The sequence below is a fragment of the Rhinolophus ferrumequinum genome, chromosome 2, assembly GCF_004115265.2.
Source record: "Rhinolophus ferrumequinum isolate MPI-CBG mRhiFer1 chromosome 2, mRhiFer1_v1.p, whole genome shotgun sequence".
NCBI classification, from domain to species: Eukaryota; Metazoa; Chordata; class Mammalia; order Chiroptera; family Rhinolophidae; genus Rhinolophus; species Rhinolophus ferrumequinum.
In genome coordinates this window covers 81,766,385-81,778,488 of record NC_046285.1, presented here as the reverse complement: position 1 = coordinate 81,778,488, position 12,104 = coordinate 81,766,385, and the positions used below count along the sequence as shown (strand labels likewise).

At 37.9% G+C, this 12,104-nt stretch overlaps 1 protein-coding gene across 2 annotated transcripts in view; it reads right to left on the bottom strand.

Annotated features, from left to right (window-relative positions):
• The window catches only part of VEPH1 (ventricular zone expressed PH domain containing 1), a 203,339-nt gene extending 199,154 nt beyond the window's left edge, over positions 1-4,185 (bottom strand). Inside the window, exon 1 of one of the 2 annotated variants that reach the window (XM_033092130.1) lies at positions 4,095-4,185. The gene's annotated coding sequence lies outside the window, so the exon portion shown is untranslated. Of the gene's footprint in view, positions 1-3,894; positions 4,042-4,094 lie in introns of those variants that run through there. The other variant, XM_033092103.1, reaches the window with a different exon arrangement.
• Between the last annotated feature and the right edge of the window lie 7,919 nt (positions 4,186-12,104).

Below are 12,104 nucleotides of genomic sequence, written 5' to 3'. Positions count from 1 at the left end.
TTGTCTGTTCCTGTGATAGGTCAACTACCCATCAAATTACCCGTCTGCTGGCAAAGTGCACGAGAAGCTGTGCTGCAGAGAAATTCATCTGTGTGGTCACTAAGATGGGGACATTGTGACTGTCCCCCCTAGAGTGCTACCCCACAAAGGTGCGTGATCAGATGGCTATACAGCTGACATTGAACCAGGCCATATGCTCCGGGAGAATGACCTACGAAATCTTCCTAGACATTTGGTGATCAATGACATTTTTATGCCATCCACACATGGAGAAATGTCCCCTTGAAGAGTTTCTTTTGTAACAATAGAGAATACAGTCATCTGTGAGTAGGTGTATTCTTTTATTAGTAATTTTCTGGCTTACAGGTAACACCTGCTCTTTTAATGGAATAGACTATTTTTCTTTAGCCTTCCCTCTTCTTTATTCTTTATTCATTATTAGTGTTTCTTTATTACTAGATTTTATCCAATTCTCTTACATTTTTAAAGGCATACAGCGTCCAGATTTGGACACTATGGGATTCCAATAAGAAGAGCCAAGTGGTTAGAGTGTGGAAACCTGGACAGAACTGGGCTTAGCTATGCCATTGCCTACAGTGTGGACCTGGGCAGATTAATTAACCTTCCTGAGCCTCAGGGTCCTTATTTGTACCTGAGGATTATGATATAGGTTGTTGGGAGGTTCACTGAGATTATGCAAGGCATTTAACACAGAACCTAGCAGAGAGCAACTACACAGGAAGTGACAGCAATCATACCCTTAATGTCCTTAATATTAGAGGTCACTCACCTGTTAACATGTCCCCAGGCCCTCCCTAGAAGCAAATACTTCTGTACTGCTACCTAACATTGGGTGCACAGCATTACAAACGCCTAGGACTTTCCCATTCGTGTCATATTTATATCCCAGTTATACTCTCCTTCAATCATAAATCTGGGTAGTTCATGCACTATCTTGAATGTGTCCCTATTGATTTTTTTGGCAAACTTATCTTGTTCCCTGGAGAGATAGCCTTACTCTGACGCTACCCCCACCATGGCTAAATAGTAACAGCGAGAAGGGAATGTATAATTCCCTCCAGGACACTGGAGGGAAAGTTCTTTATGACTTTTCGAGGTGACCTACACTCAATGGGTGCTAATAAAACATTGCTGGTTTACTGTATTATGCATCAGTAGATTCTGCTAAATGAAAATATAGGAAATCTGAGGAAATTAGCCTATAGCTTCCAACTCGAGGTTAGGACATTCTCTGGTTTCTTCACTTCTAGAATAACCACCTTTATTTACATTAAGCTTTGGACAACAATACTGTGCATCAAAAATTTTGCAGTTTACCAAGGGCAAGTGAAGTAAAAACTAAAGTAAATGAATGGGACTATACCAAAGTTAAAAGCTTCTGCACAGCAAAAGAAACCATCGACAAAATAAAGAGGCAACCAACCAAATGAGAGAAGATTTTTGCAAACAGCGCTTCTGATAAGGGGCTAATGTCCAAAATATACAAGGAACTCATACAACTCAACAATAAAAAAAACGAACAACCCAATTGAAAAATGGGCAGAGGACCTGAAGAGACATTTCTCCAAAAAGGATATACAAATGGCAAATAGACATATGAAAAAATGTTCAACATCACTAATCATCAGAGAAAGGCAAATAAAAACCACAATGAGATATCACCTCACCCCAGTTAGAATGGCTATCATCAACAAGACAAATAGTAACAAGTTTTGGAGAGGCTGTGGAGAAAAAGGAACCCTCATACACTGTTGGTGGGAATGCAGACTGGTGCAGCCGTTATGGAAGTCAGTGTGGAGGTTCCTCAAAAAATTACAAATAGAATTACCATATGACCCAGCAATCCCTCTCCTGGGTATCTACCCCAAAAGTCTGAAAACATTCATACATAAAGACAAATGTTCTCCAATGTTCATTGTTTATTTACGATGGCCAAGACATGGAAACAACCAAAATGTCCTTTTATAGATGAATGGATAAAGAAGTTGTGGTATATATACACAATGGAATACTATTCGGCGGTAAGAAAAGATGAAATAGGACCGTTTGTGACAACATGGATGGATGGATCTTGAGATTATAATGCTAAGCGAAATAAGTCAGACAGAAAAAGTAGAGAACCATATGATTTCACAGATATGTGGTATATAAAACTGAAAACAGCAAAAAACAAGACAAACAAAGGAAGGAACAAAAACTCATAGACATAGCCAATAGTTTAGCGGTTACCAGAGGGTAAGGGGGAGGGAGGCTCTAGAAGAGGGTAAAGGGGGTCTAATATATGGTGATGGAAGGAGAACTGACTCTGGGGGGTGAACACACCATGTGAGATATAGGTAAAGTATTACAGAATTGTACACCTGAAATTTATGCAACTTTACTAACAGTTGTCACTGCAATAAACTTTAATTAAAAAATAAAAATAAAAAATAAAAAAATTTGCAGTTTATTCGCCTGTATTAAAAATACCCATGGACTAACTTAGACCCATTTGGGTTCTAGAAACTTTGATACCGTTCTCAGATAGATTTTTTTCCCTTGAAAGAAAGGATTAAAGATTCTTTTCAAGGAGCATCTTTTTCACACAGTATGAAAGAACTACAGGCGTTCCCATGGGAATAGGCCGCATACATTTCAGCCCTTCCCACAAGATGTCTATTGTTCCCTGGGCGTCTCTCAGTTTCCTCTGCCAGGACATGTTGCTACACTTCACTTCTACTAAAAGCCTCTGAGGCTGGGTTATTCCAAATGATGCTAAGGAACTCGGCCCTTGGTTTTTTCACTTGGACTCATCTAGTCTGCGTTTGTAGCAGACTTGTTACCATAAGCACATACAAAACATAGGTTTGGTAACCTGTTTAGGCAAGAGCTCAAAAGCCATATTTAATTTCTAACATGCATTACAACTTATTGAAACAAAAATAGATAGGAAACATTTTTCTTCATCGGGAATGAGGGAAACATCTTCAAGTCTAACCAACTTTCTAAACCAAGAATTTGTGATCTGTCATAATGATTTCATAGTGTATCCAGTTTCACCTGTAAAGTTGGACTTTGCAGGTCAGATTTGCTCTGGAATTGATATAAATCTTGCTAACATTTTTTAATTCAAAGTTTGCAGGTTTGTTTTTCCAGAAAGTATACCTAAACTCTCAAATTACAAGGAAAACTCTATGTTAAATATTTCTTTATTTACATTTAAATTTCATATACTAAAACAACTGCATGGCTAATTCAAATAATGCCTTAAGTATTTTTTCTTATTCTTTAAATTGAAAACATATATACATGTCAAGAAATGCAACAGTCGATTGCTATGGCAATTTAAATACATATTAGAAAGAACCAAAAAGTGGTTAGATTCAATGACTTCTAAGATATCTGAACTATCAAAGGAAAAATGATAGCAACAGCAAACAGTTATGGTGACTGTCCAGCCCAGCGACTGCAGTGATGCTATAGAATTTTCTTTGAAAATCATAGGCAGGGGTAGTTTCTTTGCTGGTTGCAAAATGTTTCTTGAGGTAAACAAATTATGAAATAGAAATGAGCCTAGACTATTATGGAGTAAAACAAAAATGCACATAAACCAAAAATGCACAGAGAAGCACAGTTTTCTGCTCAGGCCTAGAGACAGGTTTTAATAACCCTCAGAGAGGTGGCTTTTTTTACCCGAATAACTGAAAAGCATGCATACGTGGCTAGACACACAACTCCCAAATGTGCTTTATCTGCATAATCAGCCAGCCCCTGGAAGTTTCTCTGCCCCCCTAGCTTTCGCAGCCCACTGCTTCCTCACTGCAGCTTCTGACATTTACTTTAATTAGCTTTTGTTTTTGCTGAACAAAAGGACAAGAAAGAGGATAGCCATACCTCTTAGCACAGGAAACTCTGGCCATCACAGGAAAGAGAAGGCAACATGCCTGATCTTTAGAGCAATTCCTCTGCAACCCAGGACCATGCTCAGAGCAGCCCGGGAGCCCCTGCCCGTCCTGTCCTGTTGGCAAGCAGCCGGGTTTCCTGGTGCTGCTTGTCAAGCCTGCGGTACACTTGACTCCCTCCCCTGGACTCACCGTGTGGAATCCGGGCAAATGAGTAACTTCTCCTCCCTCTCCCAAACTTCTGCGGAGAACTAACAATGGGCACAAAGCTTCACTTATTTTTACAGTAGACTTACAGAAGTTTCTGCGAGCAAATCAGTCATTTGAAAGAATCAGAAGATCTGCCCAAGAACCAGTAATTTAGCTTCTGTTAATGAATAACCCACTTTAAGGAATCAAGGAAGTTTTAGGTTAATATCAGATGTGGAGCCTTTTATCAGGCAGGCATCAGTGAAAAGGCTTGGGGAGGGATGGAGAGAGGGCAGTAGTGAAATGAGATAGTGTTTAAGCCAAATATGATAGAAGAAAAATACCACAAGAGAAGCAAAATGGCTAAAGGAGCCAAAAGCCTAACTATGCTATTGGTACTGCCAGGGAAACACCGAACAACCTACTGAAGCCCCGCTAGTAGCACGAGGGATTTTTTTCTTTTTCCAAGTCAGCGCTGTTCCTTCTCGAGCCCATCCAAATTGCTATTTCATTTCCTTTTACATCCAAATATAGAACTCCTCTTCTCAGCCCTAATACACTGGGGATCCCTTACAAGCAGTATTACATCTCCTTACATCTCTCTCACTCTCTTTTAAGAATGCTCTTCAAACCTCTAATGCATAAATTAATTGGTGGTACCCAGTGGATTGGTATATCTGGAGGCTCTTCTCTCCCATTTTAAGTGTATGACATGGCCCCTCGCCCGTCATTGATCTGAGGTTTGGCCTACACATAAGGCAATGGAATATTTCTGAGCCGCTCCTAATTAGCTTTCAGTCAAAGTAAGTGTGAGTGTGGTGGCAGTGCGGTGGGGGACAGCAAGGTGTAAGGTGTACACTGGAAATACCACTATTTCTGTCCTTGGCAGTCGTGCTGCTATGTAAGGAAATTGCGGGCTCCATTAACAGGCATACTCACGGGGTGAAGAGGGCTTTCTCCTGTGTTTACCCCGCAACATCCATGTATCCTACTTCTGGTAAAAACTGGACCCAACTTACCCTTGGGAAGCAATGTTCTTTGGGAAGAGTTGACTCACATAGACAGGTTGGGTCTTAGCCAGTCCGAGAAATTGCATTCCCCTGACCATAGTGATTTACCCAGGGGAGGTGTGTGACCCCTCCCCGCCCAATGAGAGTCACGACAAGGATGAATGTTTGGCTTTGGTGGGGACAGAGTGATTCCTGCTGGACTCGATGACTAGAAGATGTAAGGGCTGGTTGCTCTTGCCATCTTGCCTCCAAGAAACCCAATCTTAGTGACTTCATTTGGTCCCCTTAAACCAGCTCCCCCTGAAGTTGATAAGATCCACCCTTCACTGTAAGCCAATTCCTTAACAGCTTAAGTGATTGTAGGTTGGGTTTTCTGCCATTTGTCATTAAGAAAATTCTACCCGACAGAACCAGCCCCAGCCAGGTCTGTGGGTGGGCTCTTCTGAGTCCCCACCGGGCAGCTCGTTGCAAACAAAGTGGACTAGGAGACTCGTTAGGAACCATCAGGACAAACGCATCCTTTAATGATAGCCACAGGCTTCCACAGACAACCAGGAGGCAGGCAAAGCCTGGGAAAGAGTGTAGTCATTCAGTGTACCTGAAAGTGGGACTCTTTAAATTAATTCTTCATGAACTACATGCTCAGTTCCCCCAACTACTTCCTGGTCAGCTACCTAGACTTGTCTGGTGGTTCCTAGCCACACACTGTTTGACCTCAGTAAACCTGATCATGGCATCCATCCATGCATGCACAGTTTTCATAAATTCCTTTGGGTGATTAATTTCACAGACTACTGCTCTATCTTTATCTCTCCCCCACCTCCCACCCCCTACCCCATTCCTGCACAGCTCCTCCCCTCCTCCCCACTCTTAGTAAATATGAAATAAAGAACGTTCTCTCTAACCACAAAGTCAGACTAAGATGCTTCCTTTACAGCAAACGTATAAATTCTAAAGCAACTTTAAATGGGTAGCTTACATATAAACACTGACAATTCCTGGATGATTTCATTTTCTGTAAATTTTCTTAACCTGAAACAAGTTGACACTCCTTCAGGTACACCGTTTCTGTGTTCAGCCTCCCAGCTTTGCAAGAGCCCATTACAGGCACAGAAAATCTCCGAAATCCAGGAACTCCCTTTCAGCTCAGCAGAATAGCATGTGGCTGCTTTAACTGTGAGCGTCAAGCGGGTTTTTTTTTTTTCCTTTTTTTTTTTAAGAACAGGGGACTAGAGACCTGTGGCTAAGGTTTATTTAGTTTGTTTCATTATAATAAATACTACTTTGATTAAAAAATATGATAGTAAAGATAACATCTTTTACACCCAAAATAGAGAAGACTCTCTCCCAAACTAGCTCCTCCTTTTGTGCTTCTTACCTTGGTGAAGGGCCCTTACTATCCACCAATCACACAAACTAGAGATCTGGGCATCAGCCCATATTTCTCTCCTTTTCCCACTTGCACTCAATGACCCCATCACATGCTAGGTCCTACCCATTCTGTGTCCTCAACATTCTTTATGGTCTGTGGTGGAGATATCCTAAGGTGACCCTTGATGATTCATTTTCTGGAGTTCACCTAAGCCATGCCTGAACTCCTGACCCACAAAAAGTATGAGATAATAAATGTGTGTCATTTTAAGCCACTAAGTGTATGGTAATTTGTCACACAGCGATAGAAAACTAATACATGACCATAGTCCCATTTCTCCACTGTGATAGCTAATAGTCACTGGTTCTGTTAAATTCCTCATCCTCTCTTGTCAGGGTGTTGACAAGAGTCTTCTAGCAGGTCTCACTGCCTCCAGCATGGATGGCCCTTCAACTCTGCCACCAAATCAGCTTTCCAAAACAAAATATGAGATGTGACTTTTCTACTTAAAATCAATAAGAGGCAACCTGTTGCCTGAGGATGAAATTCAAACCCTTTGGCTTGGCACACAAAAGACTTTGTAATGTCTTTCTCTCCTTTCTCTCCAGTTTTGCTTCCACCACTCATGCACGCACAACCCTGTGTACTGAGGTCAACGCCTTCAGAATATATCCAGGAGCCTATCACCTTTCCATGTCTTTAAACACTACTACTGCCCCCAAAACACCATCATCTCATGTCTCACTTGGATTATTGCAATAGCTCGCTGCCTTCTGTCCTTGTCTTGTTAAAATATAGTCTTAACAGAATATCCAGATGATCCCATGCAAAAAAACAAATCAAACCTGAGTCCTTGCTGCTCAATACTCTGCAATGGGATGGCTCTCCTTCTACTCCAGTGTCAGAGCCCAGGTCCTTTCAATCATCAGCGAAGCCCTATGTGACACAGCTTCCCCCTTCGCCCTCCATGCCTTCAGCTTCATCTCCTATCATTCTTGCTTTTGCTCTCTCTGTTCCAGCTGGAGCTACACGGCGTTTCCTTTCCATTCCATGGCACAGTAGATATACTTCCTCCAGAGGGCATTTGCATTTGCTGTTCCCTCTGTCTGGGAGGCTCTATTCCCAAAGGTCCATATGGCTTGCTCCTTTCCTTCCTTCATAGCTTCACCCATAAAGCACTTTAGCAGTGATATTCTCCCTGACTACTCTCTATAAAACAGCGACTCTCCCTGCCCCCCTGCATGGCTCATTTCCTGCTTACTTTTGTCTATAGCAATTACTGTCATCTGACTATATACTATAATTATATATACTATATACTATATATTTACTTATTTCATTTTTTATTACTCTTCTCCATCACCACCTCTCCAAAAATATGAATTTCACGAAGGCAGGGACTTTATTAGTTCAGTTGATTTTTCTAGACTTCCACACGCTGTATGGCACGTAGAATGGACCTACATTGTTCAATAAATTGAATAAATAGGAGAAGAGGATTTAAACTCAGTCGGACTCTCCATGCAAAACTGATTTAGAAGCAAACAAGCTGATAAGGATAATTGTGTAGAACCCACTTTATCATTGAGTATAGGAGCAGAACTATCCATCTTTCAGGGGCAGAAGTGGTTGTAAGGTCATGGTCCTGGCTCAGCACTGGCTCCTGTAGGGCCAGGACAGAGGTGATTTCCCACAGTGCCCAGCACAGGAGCAATAGAGGCTTCCTTGTTAGGCTTGTTCTTCAGTGTGGAGTTGATCCTCCAGTCCTCCCAGCATTCTGTGAACTCCCAATCGGGATCTTCAATAAAAATCCATTTCTGTTTCATCAACCAGAAACTGCTTCTGTTTCTGGCAACTAAAAACACCACTACTATTCTCTCTTTTTCTTCTGTGCATCGTACCTGCCCGTCCCTCTACATGTAACACCCTGGCCTGTTTATAAAATGCCAGTCATGATTCTTACCCCTTCCTCTCTGTAAGGATTCTCGGGTCAAGTATAGATGATTACATCTTCTTTTGTTTCCACAGGGCAACTTGTACAGGCTTCTGCCATATTATTATCCTCATTCTGTCCCACTAGCTGGCCCGCTCTCATGGGCTGGGATCAGGTTTTAAACATCTCAGAAACTCCAGCTCCAGTCTACTATTTGGCACAAAGGAGGAATTCAACATAAATTTCATGAACGAAGGCTTCCTTTATAAAAGTACCAATAGAATAATAATTCTATAATTGAAAAGAATTCATGATACAGAAACAAAGACATGTATAGCAAAAAAATCTATTTGGCTGAGAGAGAATTATTTACTTGTTAAGCTGGTTAAAAAAAAAAACAAAACTGTTTTTTTTTTTTAAATTGCCCCAGTACTGGTAAAAAGGGAGAAAGGGGCATATCCTTTTACTGAAATAAACTATAATCAGGCCAATTGGAAAAACAGAGAGAAGACACAAATTACCAATATAAGGAATAAAAAAGCTGCCGTCACTACAGATTCTATAGGTATATTAAAAGGAGAATATGGAAATGCTATGTCAAAAAATTTGACACTTAAACAAAATGGACAAATTCCCTGAAGGACAAAAACTGTCCACACTCATTCAAGAAAAAAATAGATAACCGGACTAGCCCTATATTTACTTATTTAAAAATTGGAATTATAGTTAAAAACATTCACATGAAGAAAACTTGAAGCCCAGAGAGCTTCACTGGTACATTCTACAATACACTTAAGAAATAAATAATATCAATTGTATACAAATTCTTTCAGAAAATTTATTTTATTTCACAAGATGCTTTGAGAACTAAGTGTTCATATATACATTATAAACATATATATATATATATATATATATATATATATATATCCTTTTAGTGGCTGATAACACTTCATCCTATGAATATGGCACGTTCTATTTATCAGTTCCACTACTGACAAAGTTGTAACTGGTGTGCAGGATTTGACTGAGAGACACTGTATTGTTGAGGTTGAAAGAACCACTCCTTCTAGGCTGTCTGGTTTCACATCTAACCTACCATTTATGTATTACCAGCTACGTGACTTTGGGCCACAATCTTAACCTTTTTTTTGCATGTCAAGCTTTTTTTTCTTTTTTAATCTATAAGGCAAGGATATGAATTGTACCTACCTTCTGGAGTTGTTATGAGGATTATCTGAGGTAATATTTGTAAAGTGCTTAGAACCAGGACTGGAATGCAGTAAGTGCTACAGGAGTGCTTGTTAAATATACACAGAAAGGAACATCCTTATAAGTGCTTCCTGGTGTACAGTTGCAGGAATTTGTCTAGGATACGTATCAGAAGTAAAATTTCTGGGTTGTAGGGTATGCACATTTTTATTTCACTCAATACTGCCAAATTGCACTCCAAACTGGCAATACTAACCAATATTCTCACAAGAACGCCAAATTTTTGTCACATACCTGAAAACACTCAAAAAAGACTCTTTAATTTGACCTGTTGGATAAAAATGATATCTTTCTGGTATTAATTTGCCTTTCCAGATAAATGATAAAATTAAACATATTTTAAGTTCTGAATATATTTATAATTCCTCTACTGTTAAATGTCTGTTTAGTCTCATATTCTTCTCATGGATTTGTATGAAGTGTCTTTTTCTTACTAATTTGGGTATTTTATACATTATAGATACTAAGGCTTTGTCAGATACATATGTTGCAATTATATCTAACTTATGTTTCATCATTGTTTTGGGGCAGGTATTTGCTATAGAAAAGTTTTAATTTAAAATTCGGAAAAACAATATATTCACATAGTTCAAAGAAAAAAAATATATAGTGAAAAGTATACACTGAAACCTGACCCCTTTCTACTTAGTTCCTGCCTGACCTTCTGCTATAAAAAACACGTATCTTTCCAGTTTCTTAATTCAAATACAAACACATTTTTTCCTCAACTTTACATAAATGGCAGTTCTATATATACACAATTCTGCATATTGCAATAATATATCTTGATGCTTTTTTCATATCAGCATGTAGAGCACTTACTCATTCTTTTTAAAGCTGCATATTATTCTACTGTATGGATATACCATAATTTATTTAATAATGGGTATTTGGTTAATTTCAACTTTTCATCATCTCAAAAACAAAGCACTAAATACAAAGGAAGGTTTTAGCTTTTAAAAAATGTATCTTTCTTTTCATGGTTTATGCTTTTTATTTCTTATTTAAGAAAGACTTCGCTACCCTGAGTTCATCAAGATAGATAATTCTGTTATATTTTTTCTAAAATAGGTAGATTTTTTTCATATGTAGGTTTTAATGCAAAATTTATTTTTTATTTGTAATATGAGGTAGGAATATGGTTTTATATGTATTATATATAAAAATACATATATCATATATATAGCAATATATACCATATATAATATAGCAAATTTTTATAACACAATATTTTAGTTTGCTCTTTACCCATTGATACATACCAGTGATGTATGATTTATGATACCAATATGATCTGTTATATTCCAAGTTTACAAATATATTTGGATCTATTTTAGGAATCCCTATTATGTACCATTGATCTATTTGTTTTCCTCTGGAACAATACTACACTGTTTTGCTGATTTTAGCTTTTTAATATGTCTTGATATTGTATAGAAAGAGTACTCCTTCTTTGTTCTTTCTCTTTGACATTATCTTAGAGGTTCTTTGACCTTTACAATTTTTTGACCACATACATTTTAGATTCAATTAATCATTTAATAGAAATCAATTTGAGATGTTGATTAGAATTGCAATTGGATTTGTGTGGATTGTAATGAAATAGATTATTTGGGAAGTACTGGTATCTTTTTAATGTTGATTTATTTAATTCATGAGCAAGGTAAAATATTTAAGTCCTCTTTTACGTTCTTCAATAAATAATTACCTGTTTTTTATAAAGTTCATGCACATACTTATAGGGTTTTTTTCTAGGTACTTTATAATTTAGTTGCTGTTGTATTTTTTTTTTATGATTCTTTTTTTCTATTACATTTTCTGTTTTATTATTCCTAGTGTGAGGGAACCTTAAAGATTTTTGTTTATTGGTCTTGTATCCACAGCCTTCTTGAATCCTATTATTAAAAGTGTGTAGAGTCTCTTGAATATAGATAATTGTATTTCTAAATAAGGACAGTTTTATCCGTCTCTGTTCCCCCCCATTCCTATATCTCTTACTTCTTTTTTATTAATTTGTACCTCCTCTGATTATTTTTTATTTTTATTTTTTTTTTACCCATCTTGCCATTAGTCATTTCAAAGAACCAGATTATTTTGTTGGTCACTCCCATTTTTGTTTTTTGTTTCCATTTTATTATCTTTTATTTTTGTCTCTATTGTTTCTTTTCTATAAATTTTATTGGGTTTACCTTTTTCCCCTAGTCTCTTGGAAGGACTATTTAGCTTATTCATATATGTTTTTAGTTTTCTTAAAAATGTTCTTTAAATTACATTTATAGGTTTTACACTCTTATCTTTATTACTTCCTTTCTTTACTTTCTATAGGTTTATTCTGCTATTCTTTTTCTATCTTCCTGAATTGGAGTTTGAGGCTATTGATTTTCAGCCTTCTTTCTTTCTTCATATTTGGATTTAAAATTGTAATT